This window comes from Struthio camelus, chromosome 28, assembly GCF_040807025.1.
Source record: "Struthio camelus isolate bStrCam1 chromosome 28, bStrCam1.hap1, whole genome shotgun sequence".
Taxonomy (NCBI): Eukaryota; Metazoa; Chordata; class Aves; order Struthioniformes; family Struthionidae; genus Struthio; species Struthio camelus.
The window spans coordinates 4,297,724-4,317,799 of record NC_090969.1 but is presented as its reverse complement, the minus strand read 5'-3'; positions in this window follow the sequence as shown (position 1 = coordinate 4,317,799).

Genomic DNA, 20,076 nt, shown 5'->3' with positions numbered 1-20,076 from the left:
TCTCCTCCTCTCCTCCACTCCACACAACCAAAGGCACACAAGCCTGCACACACTACCTCCTTCCAAGCTCGCTCTTCCAAGACCACCTCCCAGCGCCCCCTCTTTCCTCACCCTCACACACCCTGCACCAGCCACCCTTCCCCGTGTCCTGCCCAACACACAGGCCTCCTCCCACCTCCACCACGCCTGCCCACGGGGACCCCGCCTCACTCCACCCACCTCTCACCCCTTTCCCCTTCATGCCTCCTACACTACCTAGCCTACACACACCTCCTCACGTCTCCTCTCCCTCCTCCTCCTCCTCCAACAACCAGGACGCACCCACCTTCCCCCATCCTCACCTGCCCTCCACCACCTCCGCACACAGACACTCCCCTTCCCACTCACCCTCCACACCCTCCAACACACTCCCCCCACAAACCCTCCGCCCCACACCCCTCACAACCCACCCCACACACCACCACAACAACACCCAACAACAACCCCCACAGCCACAACAACAAAACACACCCCACTACACACACAGCCCCACTCCACAACAACCCCTCCAGCCCTCTCACCCTCCATTCACACCTTGCCCCACACACCCACACTCTTTCTACACCTCCTCCTCCCCTTCCTCCACTCACACACCCTTCCCAAGCTCTACTCTCCCCTGACCCACGCACACACTCACCTATCAACCTCCCACCTGCTTCCCACCTCCTCACCTTGCCACACACACACACAACACGCACCCCTACTCAAACACCTCCTCTGCACCACCAACAACACACCCTTCCTCTCCCCTCCACATACAACCTCCCCCTGCAACACCCAACGCACCCACCACAACACCTAACACACTCTCCCCAGACCTCCCTAAACAAAACCTTGCCACCACCCACCTGCGAGCTGCTGCCTGCGCTTGTCCACTCCATCGGCTGGGCTGTGCTGCCTGATGACACCCCAGCGCTCTTCGCCGCCTGCACAACACAACCACCCATTTCCACACAAAGCCACACACAAAGCCCCTCCAACACACACTGCCTCTTCCCTCCCATCTCCTGCCACACCACAACGCCAACAAACACATTGCCACGCCTGCCCGCAACAAACCCTCTCCTCCTCTCCTCCACTCCACACAACCAAAGGCACACAAGCCTGCACACACTACCTCCTTCCAAGCTCGCTCTTCCAAGACCACCTCCCAGCGCCCCCTCTTTCCTCACCCTCACACACCCTGCACCAGCCACCCTTCCCCGTGTCCTGCCCAACACACAGGCCTCCTCCCACCTCCACCACGCCTGCCCACGGGGACCCCGCCTCACTCCACCCACCTCTCACCCCTTTGCCCTTCATGCCTCCTACACTACCTAGCCTACACACACCTCCTCACCTCTCTTCTCCCTCCTCCTCCTCCTCCAACAACCAGGACGCACCCACCTTCCCCCATCCTCACCTGCCCTCCACCACCTCCGCACACAGACACTCCCCTTCCCACTCACCCTCCACACCCTCCAACACCCTCCCCCCACAAACCCTCCGCCCCACACCCCTCACAACCCACCCCACACACCACCACAACACCCAACAACCCCCACAGCCACAACAACAAAACACACCCCACTACACACACAGCCCCACTCCACAACAACCCCTCCAGCCCTCTCACCCTCCATTCACACCTTGCCCCACACACCCACACTCTTTCTACACCTCCTCCTCCCCTTCCTCCACTCACACACCCTTCCCAAGCTCTACTCTCCCCTGACCCACGCACACACTCACCTATCAACCTCCCACCTGCTTCCCACCTCCTCACCTTGCCACACACACACACAACACGCACCCCTACTCAAACACCTCCTCTGCACCACCAACAACACACCCTTCCTCTCCCCTCCACATACAACCTCCCCCTGCAACACCCAACGCACCCACCCCAACACCTAACACACTCTCCCCAGACCTCCCTAAACAAAAACCTGCCACCACCCACCTGCGAGCTGCTGCCTGCGCTTGTCCACTCCATCGGCTGGGCTGTGCTGCCTGATGACACCCCAGCGCTCTTCGCCGCCTGCACAACACAACCACCCATTTCCACACAAAGCCACACACAAAGCCCCTCCAACACACACTGCCTCTTCCCTCCCATCTCCTGCCACACCACAACGCCAACAAACACATTGCCACGCCTGCCCGCAACAAACCCTCTCCTCCTCTCCTCCACTCCACACAACCAAAGGCACACAAGCCTGCACACACTACCTCCTTCCAAGCTCGCTCTTCCAAGACCACCTCCCAGCGCCCCCTCTTTCCTCACCCTCACACACCCTGCACCAGCCACCCTTCCCCGTGTCCTGCCCAACACACAGGCCTCCTCCCACCTCCACCACGCCTGCCCACGGGGACCCCGCCTCACTCCACCCACCTCTCACCCCTTTCCCCTTCATGCCTCCTACACTACCTAGCCTACACACACCTCCTCACCTCTCCTCTCCCTCCTCCTCCTCCTCCAACAACCAGGACGCACCCACCTTCCCCCATCCTCACCTGCCCTCCACCACCTCCGCACACAGACACTCCCCTTCCCACTCACCCTCCACACCCTCCAACACACTCCCCCCACAAACCCTCCGCCCCACACCCCTCACAACCCACCCCACACACCACCACAACAACACCCAACAACAACCCCCACAGCCACAACAACAAAACACACCCCACTACACACACAGCCCCACTCCACAACAACCCCTCCAGCCCTCTCACCCTCCATTCACACCTTGCCCCACACACCCACACACTTTCTACACCTCCTCCTCCCCTTCCTCCACTCACACACCCTTCCCAAGCTCTACTCTCCCCTGACCCACACACACACTCACCTATCAACCTCCCACCTGCTTCCCACCTCCTCACCTTGCCACACACACACACAACACGCACCCCTACTCAAACACCTCCTCTGCACCACCAACAACACAACCTTCCTCTCCCCTCCACATACAACCTCCCCCTGCAACACCCAACGCACCCACCCCAACACCTAACACACTCTCCCCAGACCTCCCTAAACAAAACCTTGCCACCACCCACCTGCGAGCTGCTGCCTGCGCTTGTCCACTCCATCGGCTGGGCTGTGCTGCCTGATGACAGCCTAGCTCTCTTCGCTGCCTGCACAACACAACCACCCATTTCCACACAAAGCCACACACAAAGCCCCTCCAACACACACTGCCTCTTCCCTCCCATCTCCTGCCACACCACAACGCCAACAAACACATTGCCACGCCTGCCCGCAACAAACCCTCTCCTCCTCTCCTCCACTCCACACAACCAAAGGCACACAAGCCTGCACACACTACCTCCTTCCAAGCTCGCTCTTCCAAGACCACCTCCCAGCGCCCCCTCTTTCCTCACCCTCACACACCCTGCACCAGCCACCCTTCCCCGTGTCCTGCCCAACACACAGGCCTCCTCCCACCTCCACCACGCCTGCCCACGGGGACCCCGCCTCACTCCACCCACCTCTCACCCCTTTGCCCTTCATGCCTCCTACACTACCTAGCCTACACACACCTCCTCACCTCTCCTCTCCCTCCTCCTCCTCCTCCAACAACCAGGACGCACCCACCTTCCCCCATCCTCACCTGCCCTCCACCACCTCCGCACACAGACACTCCCCTTCCCACTCACCCTCCACACCCTCCAACACACTCCCCCCACAAACCCTCCGCCCCACACCCCTCACAACCCACCCCACACACCACCACAACAACACCCAACAACAACCCCCACAGCCACAACAACAAAACACACCCCACTACACACACAGCCCCACTCCACAACAACCCCTCCAGCCCTCTCACCCTCCATTCACACCTTGCCCCACACACCCACACTCTTTCTACACCTCCTCCTCCCCTTCCTCCACTCACACACCCTTCCCAAGCTCTACTCTCCCCTGACCCATGCACACACTCACCTATCAACCTCCCACCTGCTTCCCACCTCCTCACCTTGCCACACACACACACAACACGCACCCCTACTCAAACACCTCCTCTGCACCACCAACAACACACCCTTCCTCTCCCCTCCACATACAACCTCCCCCTGCAACACCCAACGCACCCACCCCAACACCTAACACACTCTCCCCAGACCTCCCTAAACAAAACCTTGCCACCACCCACCTGCGAGCTGCTGCCTGCGCTTGTCCACTCCATCGGCTGGGCTGTGCTGCCTGATGACACCCCAGCGCTCTTCGCCGCCTGCACAACACAACCACCCATTTCCACACAAAGCCACACACAAAGCCCCTCCAACACACACTGCCTCTTCCCTCCCATCTCCTGCCACACCACAACGCCAACAAACACATTGCCACGCCTGCCCGCAACAAACCCTCTCCTCCTCTCCTCCACTCCACACAACCAAAGGCACACAAGCCTGCACACACTACCTCCTTCCAAGCTCGCTCTTCCAAGACCACCTCCCAGCGCCCCCTCTTTCCTCACCCTCACACACCCTGCACCAGCCACCCTTCCCCGTGTCCTGCCCAACACACAGGCCTCCTCCCACCTCCACCACGCCTGCCCACGGGGACCCCGCCTCACTCCACCCACCTCTCACCCCTTTGCCCTTCATGCCTCCTACACTACCTAGCCTACACACACCTCCTCACCTCTCTTCTCCCTCCTCCTCCTCCTCCAACAACCAGGACGCACCCACCTTCCCCCATCCTCACCTGCCCTCCACCACCTCCGCACACAGACACTCCCCTTCCCACTCACCCACCACACCCTCCAACACCCTCCCCCCACAAACCCTCCGCCCCACACCCCTCACAACCCACCCCACACACCACCACAACAACACCCAACAACAACCCCCACAGCCACAACAACAAAACACACCCCACTACACACACAGCCCCACTCCACAACAACCCCTCCAGCCCTCTCACCCTCCATTCACACCTTGCCCCACACACCCACACTCTTTCTACACCTCCTCCTCCCCTTCCTCCACTCACACACCCTTCCCAAGCTCTACTCTCCCCTGACCCACGCACACACTCACCTATCAACCTCCCACCTGCTTCCCACCTCCTCACCTTGCCACACACACACAACACGCACCCCTACTCAAACACCTCCTCTGCACCACCAACAACACACCCTTCCTCTCCCCTCCACATACAACCTCCCCCTGCAACACCCAACGCACCCACCCCAACACCTAACACACTCTCCCCAGACCTCCCTAAACAAAACCTTGCCACCACCCACCTGCGAGCTGCTGCCTGTGCTTGTCCACTCCATCGGCTGGGCTGTGCTGCCTGACGACACCCCAGCGCTCTTCGCCGCCTGCACAACACAACCACCCATTTCCACACAAAGCCACACACAAAGCCCCTCCAACACACACTGCCTCTTCCCTCCCATCTCCTGCCACACCACAACGCCAACAAACACATTGCCACGCCTGCCCGCAACAAACCCTCTCCTCCTCTCCTCCACTCCACACAACCAAAGGCACACAAGCCTGCACACACTACCTCCTTCCAAGCTCGCTCTTCCAAGACCACCTCCCAGCGCCCCCTCTTTCCTCACCCTCACACACCCTGCACCAGCCACCCTTCCCCGTGTCCTGCCCAACACACAGGCCTCCTCCCACCTCCACCACGCCTGCCCACGGGGACCCCGCCTCACTCCACCCACCTCTCACCCCTTTGCCCTTCATGCCTCCTACACTACCTAGCCTACACACACCTCCTCACCTCTCCTCTCCCTCCTCCTCCTCCTCCAACAACCAGGACGCACCCACCTTCCCCCATCCTCACCTGCCCTCCACCACCTCCGCACACAGACACTCCCCTTCCCACTCACCCACCACACCCTCCAACACCCTCCCCCCACAAACCCTCCGCCCCACACCCCTCACAACCCACCCCACACACCACCACCACAACACCCAACAACAACCCCCACAGCCACAACAACAAAACACACCCCACTACACACACAGCCCCACTCCACAACAACCCCTCCAGCCCTCTCACCCTCCATTCACACCTTGCCCCACACACCCACACTCTTTCTACACCTCCTCCTCCCCTTCCTCCACTCACACACCCTTCCCAAGCTCTACTCTCCCCTGACCCACGCACACACTCACCTATCAACCTCCCACCTGCTTCCCACCTCCTCACCTTGCCACACACACACACAACACGCACCCCTACTCAAACACCTCCTCTGCACCACCAACAACACACCCTTCCTCTCCCCTCCACATACAACCTCCCCCTGCAACACCCAACGCACCCACCCCAACACCTAACACACTCTCCCCAGACCTCCCTAAACAAAACCTTGCCACCACCCACCTGCGAGCTGCTGCCTGCGCTTGTCCACTCCATCGGCTGGGCTGTGCTGCCTGATGACACCCCAGCGCTCTTCGCTGCCTGCACAACACAACCACCCATTTCCACACAAAGCCACACACAAAGCCCCTCCAACACACACTGCCTCTTCCCTCCCATCTCCTGCCACACCACAACGCCAACAAACACATTGCCACGCCTGCCCGCAACAAACCCTCTCCTCCTCTCCTCCACTCCACACAACCAAAGGCACACAAGCCTGCACACACTACCTCCTTCCAAGCTCGCTCTTCCAAGACCACCTCCCAGCGCCCCCTCTTTCCTCACCCTCACACACCCTGCACCAGCCACCCTTCCCCGTGTCCTGCCCAACACACAGGCCTCCTCCCACCTCCACCACGCCTGCCCACGGGGACCCCGCCTCACTCCACCCACCTCTCACCCCTTTCCCCTTCATGCCTCCTACACTACCTAGCCTACACACACCTCCTCACCTCTCTTCTCCCTCCTCCTCCTCCTCCAACAACCAGGACGCACCCACCTTCCCCCATCCTCACCTGCCCTCCACCACCTCCGCACACAGACACTCCCCTTCCCACTCACCCTCCACACCCTCCAACACCCTCCCCCCACAAACCCTCCGCCCCACACCCCTCACAACCCACCCCCCACACCACCACCACAACACCCAACAACAACCCCCACAGCCACAACAACAAAACACACCCCACTACACACACAGCCCCACTCCACAACAACCCCTCCAGCCCTCTCACCCTCCATTCACACCTTGCCCCACACACCCACACTCTTTCTACACCTCCTCCTCCCCTTCCTCCACTCACACACCCTTCCCAAGCTCTACTCTCCCCTGACCCACGCACACACTCACCTATCAACCTCCCACCTGCTTCCCACCTCCTCACCTTGCCACACACACACACAACACGCACCCCTACTCAAACACCTCCTCTGCACCACCAACAACACACCCTTCCTCTCCCCTCCACATACAACCTCCCCCTGCAACACCCAACGCACCCACCCCAACACCTAACACACTCTCCCCAGACCTCCCTAAACAAAACCTTGCCACCACCCACCTGCGAGCTGCTGCCTGCGCTTGTCCACTCCATCGGCTGGGCTGTGCTGCCTGACGACACCCCAGCGCTCTTCGCCGCCTGCACAACACAACCACCCATTTCCACACAAAGCCACACACAAAGCCCCTCCAACACACACTGCCTCTTCCCTCCCATCTCCTGCCACACCACAACGCCAACAAACACATTGCCACGCCTGCCCGCAACAAACCCTCTCCTCCTCTCCTCCACTCCACACAACCAAAGGCACACAAGCCTGCACACACTACCTCCTTCCAAGCTCGCTCTTCCAAGACCACCTCCCAGCGCCCCCTCTTTCCTCACCCTCACACACCCTGCACCAGCCACCCTTCCCCGTGTCCTGCCCAACACACAGGCCTCCTCCCACCTCCACCACGCCTGCCCACGGGGACCCCGCCTCACTCCACCCACCTCTCACCCCTTTGCCCTTCATGCCTCCTACACTACCTAGCCTACACACACCTCCTCACCTCTCTTCTCCCTCCTCCTCCTCCTCCAACAACCAGGACGCACCCACCTTCCCCCATCCTCACCTGCCCTCCACCACCTCCGCACACAGACACTCCCCTTCCCACTCACCCACCACACCCTCCAACACACTCCCCCCACAAACCCTCCGCCCCACACCCCTCACAACCCACCCCACACACCACCACAACAACACCCAACAACAACCCCCACAGCCACAACAACAAAACACACCCCACTACACACACAGCCCCACTCCACAACAACCCCTCCAGCCCTCTCACCCTCCATTCACACCTTGCCCCACACACCCACACTCTTTCTACACCTCCTCCTCCCCTTCCTCCACTCACACACCCTTCCCAAGCTCTACTCTCCCCTGACCCACGCACACACTCACCTATCAACCTCCCACCTGCTTCCCACCTCCTCACCTTGCCACACACACACACAACACGCACCCCTACTCAAACACCTCCTCTGCACCACCAACAACACACCCTTCCTCTCCCCTCCACATACAACCTCCCCCTGCAACACCCAACGCACCCACCCCAACACCTAACACACTCTCCCCAGACCTCCCTAAACAAAACCTTGCCACCACCCACCTGCGAGCTGCTGCCTGCGCTTGTCCACTCCATCGGCTGGGCTGTGCTGCCTGATGACAGCCTAGCTCTCTTCGCTGCCTGCACAACACAACCACCCATTTCCACACAAAGCCACACACAAAGCCCCTCCAACACACACTGCCTCTTCCCTCCCATCTCCTGCCACACCACAACGCCAACAAACACATTGCCACGCCTGCCCGCAACAAACCCTCTCCTCCTCTCCTCCACTCCACACAACCAAAGGCACACAAGCCTGCACACACTACCTCCTTCCAAGCTCGCTCTTCCAAGACCACCTCCCAGCGCCCCCTCTTTCCTCACCCTCACACACCCTGCACCAGCCACCCTTCCCCGTGTCCTGCCCAACACACAGGCCTCCTCCCACCTCCACCACGCCTGCCCACGGGGACCCCGCCTCACTCCACCCACCTCTCACCCCTTTCCCCTTCATGCCTCCTACACTACCTAGCCTACACACACCTCCTCACCTCTCCTCTCCCTCCTCCTCCTCCTCCAACAACCAGGACGCACCCACCTTCCCCCATCCTCACCTGCCCTCCACCACCTCCGCACACAGACACTCCCCTTCCCACTCACCCTCCACACCCTCCAACACACTCCCCCCACAAACCCTCCGCCCCACACCCCTCACAACCCACCCCACACACCACCACAACAACACCCAACAACAACCCCCACAGCCACAACAACAAAACACACCCCACTACACACACAGCCCCACTCCACAACAACCCCTCCAGCCCTCTCACCCTCCATTCACACCTTGCCCCACACACCCACACTCTTTCTACACCTCCTCCTCCCCTTCCTCCACTCACACACCCTTCCCAAGCTCTACTCTCCCCTGACCCACGCACACACTCACCTATCAACCTCCCACCTGCTTCCCACCTCCTCACCTTGCCACACACACACACAACACGCACCCCTACTCAAACACCTCCTCTGCACCACCAACAACACACCCTTCCTCTCCCCTCCACATACAACCTCCCCCTGCAACACCCAACGCACCCACCCCAACACCTAACACACTCTCCCCAGACCTCCCTAAACAAAACCTTGCCACCACCCACCTGCGAGCTGCTGCCTGCGCTTGTCCACTCCATCGGCTGGGCTGGGCTGCCTGACGACACCCCAGCGCTCTTCGCCGCCTGCACAACACAACCACCCATTTCCACACAAAGCCACACACAAAGCCCCTCCAACACACACTGCCTCTTCCCTCCCATCTCCTGCCACACCACAACGCCAACAAACACATTCCCACGCCTGCCCGCAACAAACCCTCTCCTCCTCTCCTCCACTCCACACAACCAAAGGCACACAAGCCTGCACACACTACCTCCTTCCAAGCTCGCTCTTCCAAGACCACCTCCCAGCGCCCCCTCTTTCCTCACCCTCAACACCCTGCACCAGCCACCCTTCCCCGTGTCCTGCCCAACACACAGGCCTCCTCCCACCTCCACCACGCCTGCCCACGGGGACCCCGCCTCACTCCACCCACCTCTCACCCCTTTGCCCTTCATGCCTCCTACACTACCTAGCCTACACACACCTCCTCACCTCTCCTCTCCCTCCTCCTCCTCCTCCAACAACCAGGACGCACCCACCTTCCCCCATCCTCACCTGCCCTCCACCACCTCCGCACACAGACACTCCCCTTCCCACTCACCCACCACACCCTCCAACACACTCCCCCCACAAACCCTCCGCCCCACACCCCTCACAACCCACCCCACACACCACCACAACAACACCCAACAACAACCCCCACAGCCACAACAACAAAACACACCCCACTACACACACAGCCCCACTCCACAACAACCCCTCCAGCCCTCTCACCCTCCATTCACACCTTGCCCCACACACCCACACTCTTTCTACACCTCCTCCTCCCCTTCCTCCACTCACACACCCTTCCCAAGCTCTACTCTCCCCTGACCCACACACACACTCACCTATCAACCTCCCACCTGCTTCCCACCTCCTCACCTTGCCACACACACACACAACACGCACCCCTACTCAAACACCTCCTCTGCACCACCAACAACACACCCTTCCTCTCCCCTCCACGTACAACCTCCCCCTGCAACACCCAACGCACCCACCACAACACCTAACACACTCTCCCCAGACCTCCCTAAACCAAACCTTGCCACCACCCACCTGCGAGCTGCTGCCTGCGCTTGTCCACTCCATCGGCTGGGCTGTGCTGCCTGATGACACCCCAGCGCTCTTCGCCGCCTGCACAACACAACCACCCATTTCCACACAAAGCCACACACAAAGCCCCTCCAACACACACTGCCTCTTCCCTCCCATCTCCTGCCACACCACAACGCCAACAAACATTCCCACTCTGATCCCGTCATGGACTCATCAACTCTCATCCCATTTTCTCTTACTGCCCACAGATAAGGATGGACACATGACACATAGTCCACCTTTCTCTTCCAAAGTTCACTCCTCCTCAGGACTACACACTTTTATCACATCCCTCTCGATACATCACCTCTCTGCCACCATCCCTTCTCTCTCCTTTGCAATCTACTCCAGCAGGTTGCAAGTCAGAAATTTTAGTAGCCACAGCCCACATCCCTCCTTTTCCCCACAAGCTCATTTTTAGTGCATAGCTGCAAGCTTCAATAGCCCAACAGAAAAGCAGTTATTGATTCTCACTTCTCGCAATGTCACTAGCTATTTCTCGTAGACACCAGCATTTCATCTAGCCCACAGCTTGCCCTCACACAGTGTAATGGCGTCCTCTGAAATACCTGCTCTTGGAATTGGTCTTTATGGGGAAATCTCCTCTGCAGAGTTGGCCATGAAGGACAATGGAGAGAAGAGAGAGGTCACCAAGTTCCTCTCCCCACATGGTCACTTATGACCTGTGTCCTCAGGCAGTTCTTCCCCCTTCCCTCACTCCCCTCTTCCTTGGCTGCATTGCAGTAACTTGTGTACTAGGAGCCTGAGCCCCTTCCCCAAAGCTCAGCCCAAGCTCTCTTGAAGGCCTGAGCCTAGCTGGTCTTACATGCTGCCCTGCTCTCCTCACCTTGACTAACTCGCCAGGACTCCCAGGACAGCCTTTCCCTGCTCTAGACTCTCTCCTTGCTTTGGTAGGGAACCAGACAGGGGGTTTACTGGGCCCCTTCATCTTTTCCTCTTGAGCGTAAGAAACAGGCTGCTTGTTCTGCTCATGCTCAGTTTTGCAGCCTGCACACTCCTGGCTCTGGGGGGTTCCTCCTAGGCAGTCCTCTCTAGGGTTTTACTAATTGACTCTTCTTTACAGCGCTCCCTGTCTTGAAATGAGCTAGGTACAGCCAAGCTCTGGTTGCTTCCCACTCTGCTAGTCTCATGTTAAGCCCAGCTGCGCTCACCACCCCAGAGTGACTCTCCCCACTACCTCTCCAACTAGAGCCTGTGCAACCATCCAGACCAAGGCCACCACTGTATTTTCTCACTGCTTCCCCGACCACCTGGTGGAGGAAGTAGCCCTTTACAAGCAGGACACACACCACCTCTGAAGGCATCGGCTCCTGACAGGGCCTCTCGCCTACTAGCCAAGCATCACAGGACGTCAGTGCTGCCTCCGGGCCTCCTCCCCTCTGGCCTGCACAAGCCCTTTGCATTAGGCGGCCCACCTGGGACCTCAGCCAGCCCTGCCAGGCCCTGGTCAGGCTCTCCCCCTCCTCCTCAGCCCAGGACGAAGGCCAGCGCACAAAAGCCTGCCGCCTGCCCTGTCTGCTGGCAAAGGGCAGAGAGGCACGCCTGCCTCTGCTTCACCCAGCACCTACAACTGCGTCACCACTGAGCAATGCGCCCATACGCCCCTGTGGCTCTCCCTTCACCTGCAGGTCAGGCATGGCTAGCAGCCCACAGGCTTTGTCTCCCTTGGCCAGGGCAGTTGCAAGCAGTTCAGGATCTAATGACAAGGTCTTTTTCCTCTGCATCTCCAAGAGCCCCTGCCCTAAGTACCTTCTCCCAAAACTCCCCCACACCAGCTGACCATCTGCAGTGCAGCCTCTCTCCAACACCCCCAGAACATCAGGCAACGGTTCACCTTCAGGATTTTAACCCACAAAAGACTCCAGGCTCTCACCCACACATTCCCCTCCAGGCTGCAGGCTCCCCGGGGGCCGGGACCAGCTCCCCAGCAGCCACAGCCCCTCCCTAGTCCCATCCCCCACGGTCCAGTGCAGACTGCCCAGGCCAGGCCAGCTCCTCCTTCGCCTCCACCACATCCACCCTGGGAGCTGCTCCCCAAGGCCGTGGGGAAAGTGGAAAGGTTCACAGGGAAACAAGCAGCCCAACCTCAGCTCTCCCCACCTCACCTCCATCATCCCCTGCCCCAACAGCCCCCTCTTGCAGGCCTGCCTCCCCTCCCACCCACCCTGCAGGCCTCCCCCACACCAGCCCCAGGCCTACCTGCCCGAGCTGGCCGGCCCTGCTGCGCACCCGGCCCCTTCTCCCCTGGCCAACGCCGGGGAGGCGATGGGCCTCCGCCTTCCCTCCTCCACGCCTGGGCATCCTGAGCAGCGCACACCGATAGCCACCGACCGTGGGGAGAACCGCTCTGGCACAGAGATCCAACGGCCGGAGCCCCGGGTGCATCTGTGTTCCCATGGCGATAACGGTCCTTCGGGATGGAAGCGGAAGGGGGAGCAGAAGGGGGCCGCCCCGGGGGCTGGGGGAGATGGCCCTGCTGGACTCACCCCAGCACTGCCCGCCCCGCCTGCAGGCACCAACCCTGGCGGCAGCCAGCACTTGCTGGGAGGGCGTTCACATCTCCCCCTTGTTTCCCCGCTGCTCTCCCAAACATGTTTTCTTTTGGGTGCAGCAGTTTGGCCCTGAGATTTGCAGGAGGACAGGGGTGCCCCCAGTGCTGCCCTCATGCTCAGACAGCAGGAGGCTGGGCTACAACGGGGCCCATCTTTCCCTTTCCCCACCAAAGCCCCCGGGCTGGGACCTCACCTGGGCACGTGTTGGCGCTCCCCAACCAGCCTGGGTTATTGATACTGTGCACTGGAGCCAGAGCTTTAGGGGCACCGTGCAAGGCAGCTGGACGCTTGGTGCTGCCCGTGCAGGCAGGCCCCTCTGCGCTGCTCCCACGGGGCCTCCTGGGCAGCAGCTCTGCGCTCAAGCCCAGAGGCGGCAAAACAAGGCAGAGCCCCAGCGCTGAGCCTGGCCACAGCTGGTCTCTGCTGGCCCCTCTCCTCAGCCCTGGCCCTCGGCTGTGCAGCAGCACAGTGCTGCCCCTCAGGCTCCTGCAGGGGCTGGGGACCCCCTGCCGCGGGCCAGGCCCCGGCTGCTGGAGCCAGCCCGCGGCCAGAGCTGGTCGGTGCCTCCCGGCCGGCAGGCAGGGCCCTGGGCCAGCACGGCCACAGCCAAGGCCCGGCCCTGCCGGCCGCAGCGGGAGGGCTGCCGAGCCCCGGGACGGCCACGGGGCCGGGGCAGAGGGCGCGAGAGGACGCTGCCCTGCCCTGGGCGCAGCAGGACGCTGCCGCCGGCTCCGGCACCCCGGCCGTCCCCAGGGCCCCCAGGCCGGCGCCAGGGCCGGCGCCAGCACAGGCCCCGGGGCTGCTCCCCGGCACCCGGCCTGGCCCCCGGGCGCAGGGCACCCAGGAACCCCGGCCCCTGCGGCAGAGCCCAGCCCCTGCCGGCAGCCGCCCGGCCCCGCGGCCCCGCACTGCCCGGGCACTAGGGGCCCCCGGGCTGCCCCCAGGCCCCGCCACGACCCGCCCTCCCGCCACAACATGGCGCCCCAGCGGGGAACTGCCCAGGCCTCACATGGCCCAAGGGTTGCCACAGCAACGCCCCAGTGCTGCCCTCCTGGTGGCTGAGGAGAGCAGGAGGGCGGGGCTGGGTGTGATGGATGGCTCTGCCAGCCAATCCGAGTCCAGCACGGGGGAGGGGAGGGAGCGGTGGGGCCTGGTGTGGGGGAGAGAAGAGGGAGGAGAGAGAGGGAGCGAGGGGGGCGAGAGGGGAAAAGGGTGCAAGAGAGAAGGGGAAGAGGTGAGGGAGAGCAGCAGGAGAGAGGGAGCGGGAGGGAGAGCGGGTGCGAGCGGGTCGGGGGGGCGGCGGGTGCGTGGAAATGCCGGCGGGTGCCCTGGCGCTGGGGCGGGGGCAGCGGGGCTGGCGGCGGGGCTGCTTTGGCCCAGGAGCTGCCGACGGGGCTGGTGGGGCTGTGACCACGGGACAGAGCGGCCTGGGCCAGAGGGGAGCTGGCTGCCAGTGCGACGGGCCACCCTGCCCCGGCCCCGTCCGCCGGGGCGGCTCACTGGGGTGTTGGGTGCAAGAAACTTTGCCCCTGTGGCAGCTCTGAGACCCATTGGAAAGCGTTTCCCTGAGCTGCTGCTGCCCCCGCAGCCCCCAGGTGCTGCCCAGAGCTGCATTTGGGAGCTCCTGGGCAAAGGCTGACCAGGTGGCTGGTGTGCTCGCGAGGTGCCCTTCCCCATGTTCTCTTTTGTTTGGAAAATTGCATTTTGGCATGGCTCTGAGAGAGGCTGTCCCCATACGTCACGCCGTGCCCCAGCCATTGTTCTTGCTCCATGCCTCTTGCTTTGCCCTGAGAGCTGGGACCCTGGAAGCAGCCTGCAGGGTGTTTCCAGAACAGCTCTGTAGGTGTAAGCAGTTTTGGTTTTGGTGGGACAGGAGGCCCTGCTGCCTTCAGTTTCATGATCACTGCTCCCACGCAGTCACAGAATCACTGAATCACAGAACTGTGGAGGTTGGAGGGGACCTCTGGAGATCATCTAGTCCAACCCCCCTGCTCAAGCAAGGCCATCTCGAGCCCGTTGCCCAGGATTGTGTCCAGATGGCTTTTGAGTATCTCCAGGGAAGGAGACTGCACAGCCTCTCTGGGCAACCTGTGCCAGTGCTCCGTCACCCTCCCAGTCCAGAAGTTTTTCCTCTTGTGCACATGGAACTGCCTGTGGTTCAGTTTGTGCCTGTTGCCTCTTGTCCTGTCGCTGGGCACCACGGAGAAGAGTCTGGCCCCATCCCCTCGACACCCTCCCTTCAGAGACTTGTACACATTGATGAGATCCCTTCTCAGTCTTCTCTTCTCCAGGCTCCACAGGCCCAGCTCTCTCAGCCTTTCTTCAGAGGACAGATGCTCCGGGTGGCCCCTCATCATCTTTGTGGCCCTCCGCTGGACTCTCTCCAGTAGCGCCATGTCTCTCTTGTCCTGGGGAGCCCAGAATTGGACACAGAGCTCCAGGTGAGGCCTCCCCAGGGCTGAGGAGAGGGGGAGCAGCTTGGTCATGGTGAACCCTGTTACCAAGAGGCAAGGACACCATGTGTGCACTTCAGACTAGAGACATGCTGGCATAGATAGCAGGGGGCAGTGCAATGGTGAAATGGGGTTCCCACCCACAGAGCAAACCCTGCAGAGCCCAGGGCCAGCAGGAACCAGAGGTGGGCTGTGCAGGAATGGCAGGAGAGGGCTTTGCTGAGCAAATGACCTCTGCAGCACCTTGGTGCCTGTGACAGACTTGAAGTGGTCTCTGGGAAGGCCAAGGTGTGCCTGAGGAAGTCCCTGGGCCTGGACAGCCTGCAAGCCAGCTGCCCTGTGGATGTCCCTGATGATATCAGGGATGCCCTGCACAGTCCCTGATGATATCATCTGGGGCTGAGAAGAGGTTCAGGGGAAGGAAAGCTGGAAGATTTATTTACGAGTGCAGGGACATGAGTGGAGAGCTTGGTGTGCTGTGCTTCGCATTGATGAAGCACACTTGGCTGTAGATGGGGTGGACTTGGCCTAAAGGCAGAGGTGGGATTAAGTTGTTTGGGCCCAGGTAGGAAATCTGAGATGCCCTGGGCACTTCCCCAGCAGCCACTCCAAAAGGGCATGGTTTTTCTGTAGGTCCCACGCTGTATCTGCTCGAAACGTGTGGTTGTGCTGGACACCCTAGACATTCAACATGGCCCCTTCCAGCCTCTTTTTAGGTCTTAAGGCAAGAGTCTGCACTGAATTCCATTAGCTGTTTGCACTGTAGGGATCTGCATGTGCCTCAGCTTCATAGTAAGTGGCGAGAGCTCTCGTAGTAGTAGGCATTGAGGGTCATTTCAGATGAGCACCTGGCCCCCACTTGATGCTCTAGAAGGATGTGGTCTCACAGTTGCTCCATCAGAGCAAGCAGGCACTGGCACATGCCTTGGACCACCTCTGTCTCTTCTCACGTCACTAGGTGCTTGTGTGCGGGTGACTGAGACCCACTGCAGGTCCTGCCATGCAGCTTTGTCCGTGACCCTGAGGTGCCCAAGTCCCTCTCTCTAACTTCTGGGGCTCTGGGCAATGCAGTGTCAGGGCTTGGAATGAGCCAAGCTGGGCTGCAAGCTGCTCTCCAGAAGGCCACAGGTCTCCCATTGCATCTCTGCATCATCTAGGAACGTCATGGAGAAGCCACCTAGGTATTAAGGCCATGAAAATGCTGCTGGGCAGCAGGTTGTGGGCAGCTGAAATGAGCCCGATGTCTTCCTGGCTAGAAGGGGAACGTTGAGACCCACCTCAGATGCTCGGAGAAAGGCTGGTGAGTGTGTTGATCTGCACTTTGGAAGGAGATTCCTCTGCTCTCAGCAGTGTCATTCCTCTTTAGGGCAACATGGGTGCAATTGTCCTCCACCTCAGAGGTGTGAGCACAGGGCAGCTGGGAACAAGACAGATGGACAGGCCAGCTCTCCTCACCCTGCACTAAAGCCAGAGTGAATCCTTTTGCCTCTCAGGAATCCCAGCTGTTCGCTCTGAGTGCAGGAGCAATGCTGAGGATGTCTATCTCCTCCTGGCAAACTCAGCTGGCACAAACTGGAGCTCAAGCCTTGCAGCTCAATGGCAGTCCTTCCGAGATGCGTGTGTTATAAAGGACCCCAGGCATTCACCACTGAGTCAGAGTCAGACTCTCATACGATCGTTTGTTTCAGCTCGAGCTGGGTGCCTCCAAAGAGGGACCCAGAACAAAGACATTCTGGGCTAATTATACTCCTTCCAGTCTTATTTCCCTGCCTGCCAGTGACAGTCTCTTCCAGTCTTCTTTCCTGAGTTGCTGGTCTCTTTCCTTGTGAATGGTTCGTGCCTACATCCCAGGACGGTTGCTGTGTTCCTGCTTCACAGTGCCTTATCTTATCTGGAGGTTAACCGTGACCTCTGTCCACTGTGTTCTGTATGTTGGAGGGCTGATTCTGGCTGGTTCTGCAGTTGTTGTGCCAACAGTAGCCCACAGGTTTGGTTAAAGTTCAAGCTTAGGCCTGCAGGCTTCGCTACTCCAAGCACTGAGGCTAACTTTAATCAAGGTTATGCCAAGGGAAAGAACAGGAGTTTTCTTACAAATCCCCCATTTGTTTTTCTGGCTGTTTCTTAGTAATGTATCCCTTTTTCAAGACGAGCAGCCAGCCTCCATAATTGTATCTTGTTATGGAAACAGTGTGACCCTAGGTTTCTGAGGAGCAGAGTCTCATGCAGGGAGAACAGGAAAAATAATGATTTATTTAAATGACTGTACAGCATAGTAACAGCTTGAGCTGGCTGCCTCTGGAGAAGGATGCCGAACAAAGAAATTCTGGGGTAATTAGACCCCTTACAGTTTTATTTTCCCACCTGCCAGTGAAGGTCTCCTCCAATCTTCTTTACTGAGATGGTGGTCTCTCCCCTTCTCATTGGTGTCTCTCTCCTTCTGACAGCTCCTGGCCTACAGCCCAGGCTGGATGCCATGTCCTTGTTTCTCCCAGGCCCTTATCTTCTCCAAGGTCAACCCCAACCCACGTGCATCTCATCTTGTCTCCTGCAGTTTACTTTGTAGCCTCATTAGCTAGTTTTGTATCTTTGTCAGCTAGTTGTAACTGGTTTTGCAGTTACAACATTGGCAATGTCACAGCCTTAGCAGTGATTCTGGAGTTCCTGGACAGTTCAGCCTTGAGGCCTGCAGGCTTCATCCTCAGGAGAGTTCAAATGGCTGTCCTGAGCGACATCTATTTATACTACGTCCATGATTTGTACCATTAGCCAAATCAGGTGTCATCTAGCCATAGTGTGTCATATTGGAAGTCACGTACCTTTTAAATTTTAGGAGGAAGTTTCTCCTTTGCTCCCCAGCGAGGACTTCTCACCCGGGCTTTTTGCTAGTGACTTTACCACTAGTCGTTTGTACGTGCCGAGGTCATGGTCGATCACTTGGGAAAGTGGAGGGTGAAGGTCCTGCCACCTTCCCCCCCACCTCCCCCCCAACTAGAGTCAAACCATCCACCTCACAAAGTGGCCGTACAGCTGCCTCTTGCCTTCGTGGTATAAATAGACCTCAGTGTCTACTGATCAGCATATATTAATTCAGTATGTAACAGCAGGGCTTGTGTCTTTCGCAATAACTACCACACACAGAGGTGTAAGAGGATTATGAGCAGTAAAGAGAACAATGTTGATGCTAGCAATATCACTACCGGGTGAAGCATAAGGTTAAAAATTCCTGTTGCTGTTAGTGACCATTCAGAAAGAGTTCCTCACTAATGATGTTCTTTTGATTTTTCTTTTGTACTGGTTTAGTGTAGAATTGGACTGCAGCTGCTGTTGAGATGTAATAGGAGCTGAGTAATTCCAGTTGCATCCCAGGATCCCAGGAAAGTTACGGATACAAATCTTTGGGTGATTGCTTGCATCTACAGCAATAGTATTTATGATTATAAAATGACAAAGGGTTCTCATACAAACACATCAGACAAGGCAATCGAGTTAAATTACAAATCAATGTTTCAGAAAACCAAACAGAGAGAAGCAAAAGCTTTATCATTATGCCACAAATCACAAGTCACTTGAAAAGGCGCCAAGGTGTTGCTGGGTTGTTAAGAAAGCCTTTCTGCACTGATTTGGTTTGGAGACTCAAGAACTGAGATGCAGCTGTGCTTTTGCAGCCAGGCACTAATTCATTAAGCGCAAAGTATAGGCATTACTTTTTTTCTATTGTAATCCCGTTCCCAATAGTGCATTAAGACAAACAAGAAGTTATGTTAGCATTTTTAGTTATTGAAGGCAGAACCCTGAAGGAGATAAGCCTGCCTTAACTAGCATAATCCTTCTGTTAAGCAAACATGAAGATGGTACTGCTCTTTTGGAAGTTTGTCTGCACCTCTTGAAAAAGCAGGTATCTCCCTAAGAGACAGCATCTCGAAGATGTACACAATATGCTAAACATTTCTCTCTCCTCAGAGTTTTTGGATTCCCCTGTCTCTAGTCATTGTGAATACTGTCCACCCTCCCGAGCTGATCCGCTTCCCTGGGGGCTCCTTACTCCTGGGGACCTTCTTGGACAGAGGGGACCTTCTCTCTGCCTACGTCCTACATTTCCACAGAAATAACATTCCGGTCCCTCACTGTCTCCCCATCTTCTCCTGTCTCCTTCTTGTCCTTGCCCTTGGCATTGTCCTAGCCTTCCTCGGCCTCCTCTGTCTCTTCTTCTACCCCTTCCTCTAATTTGCAAGT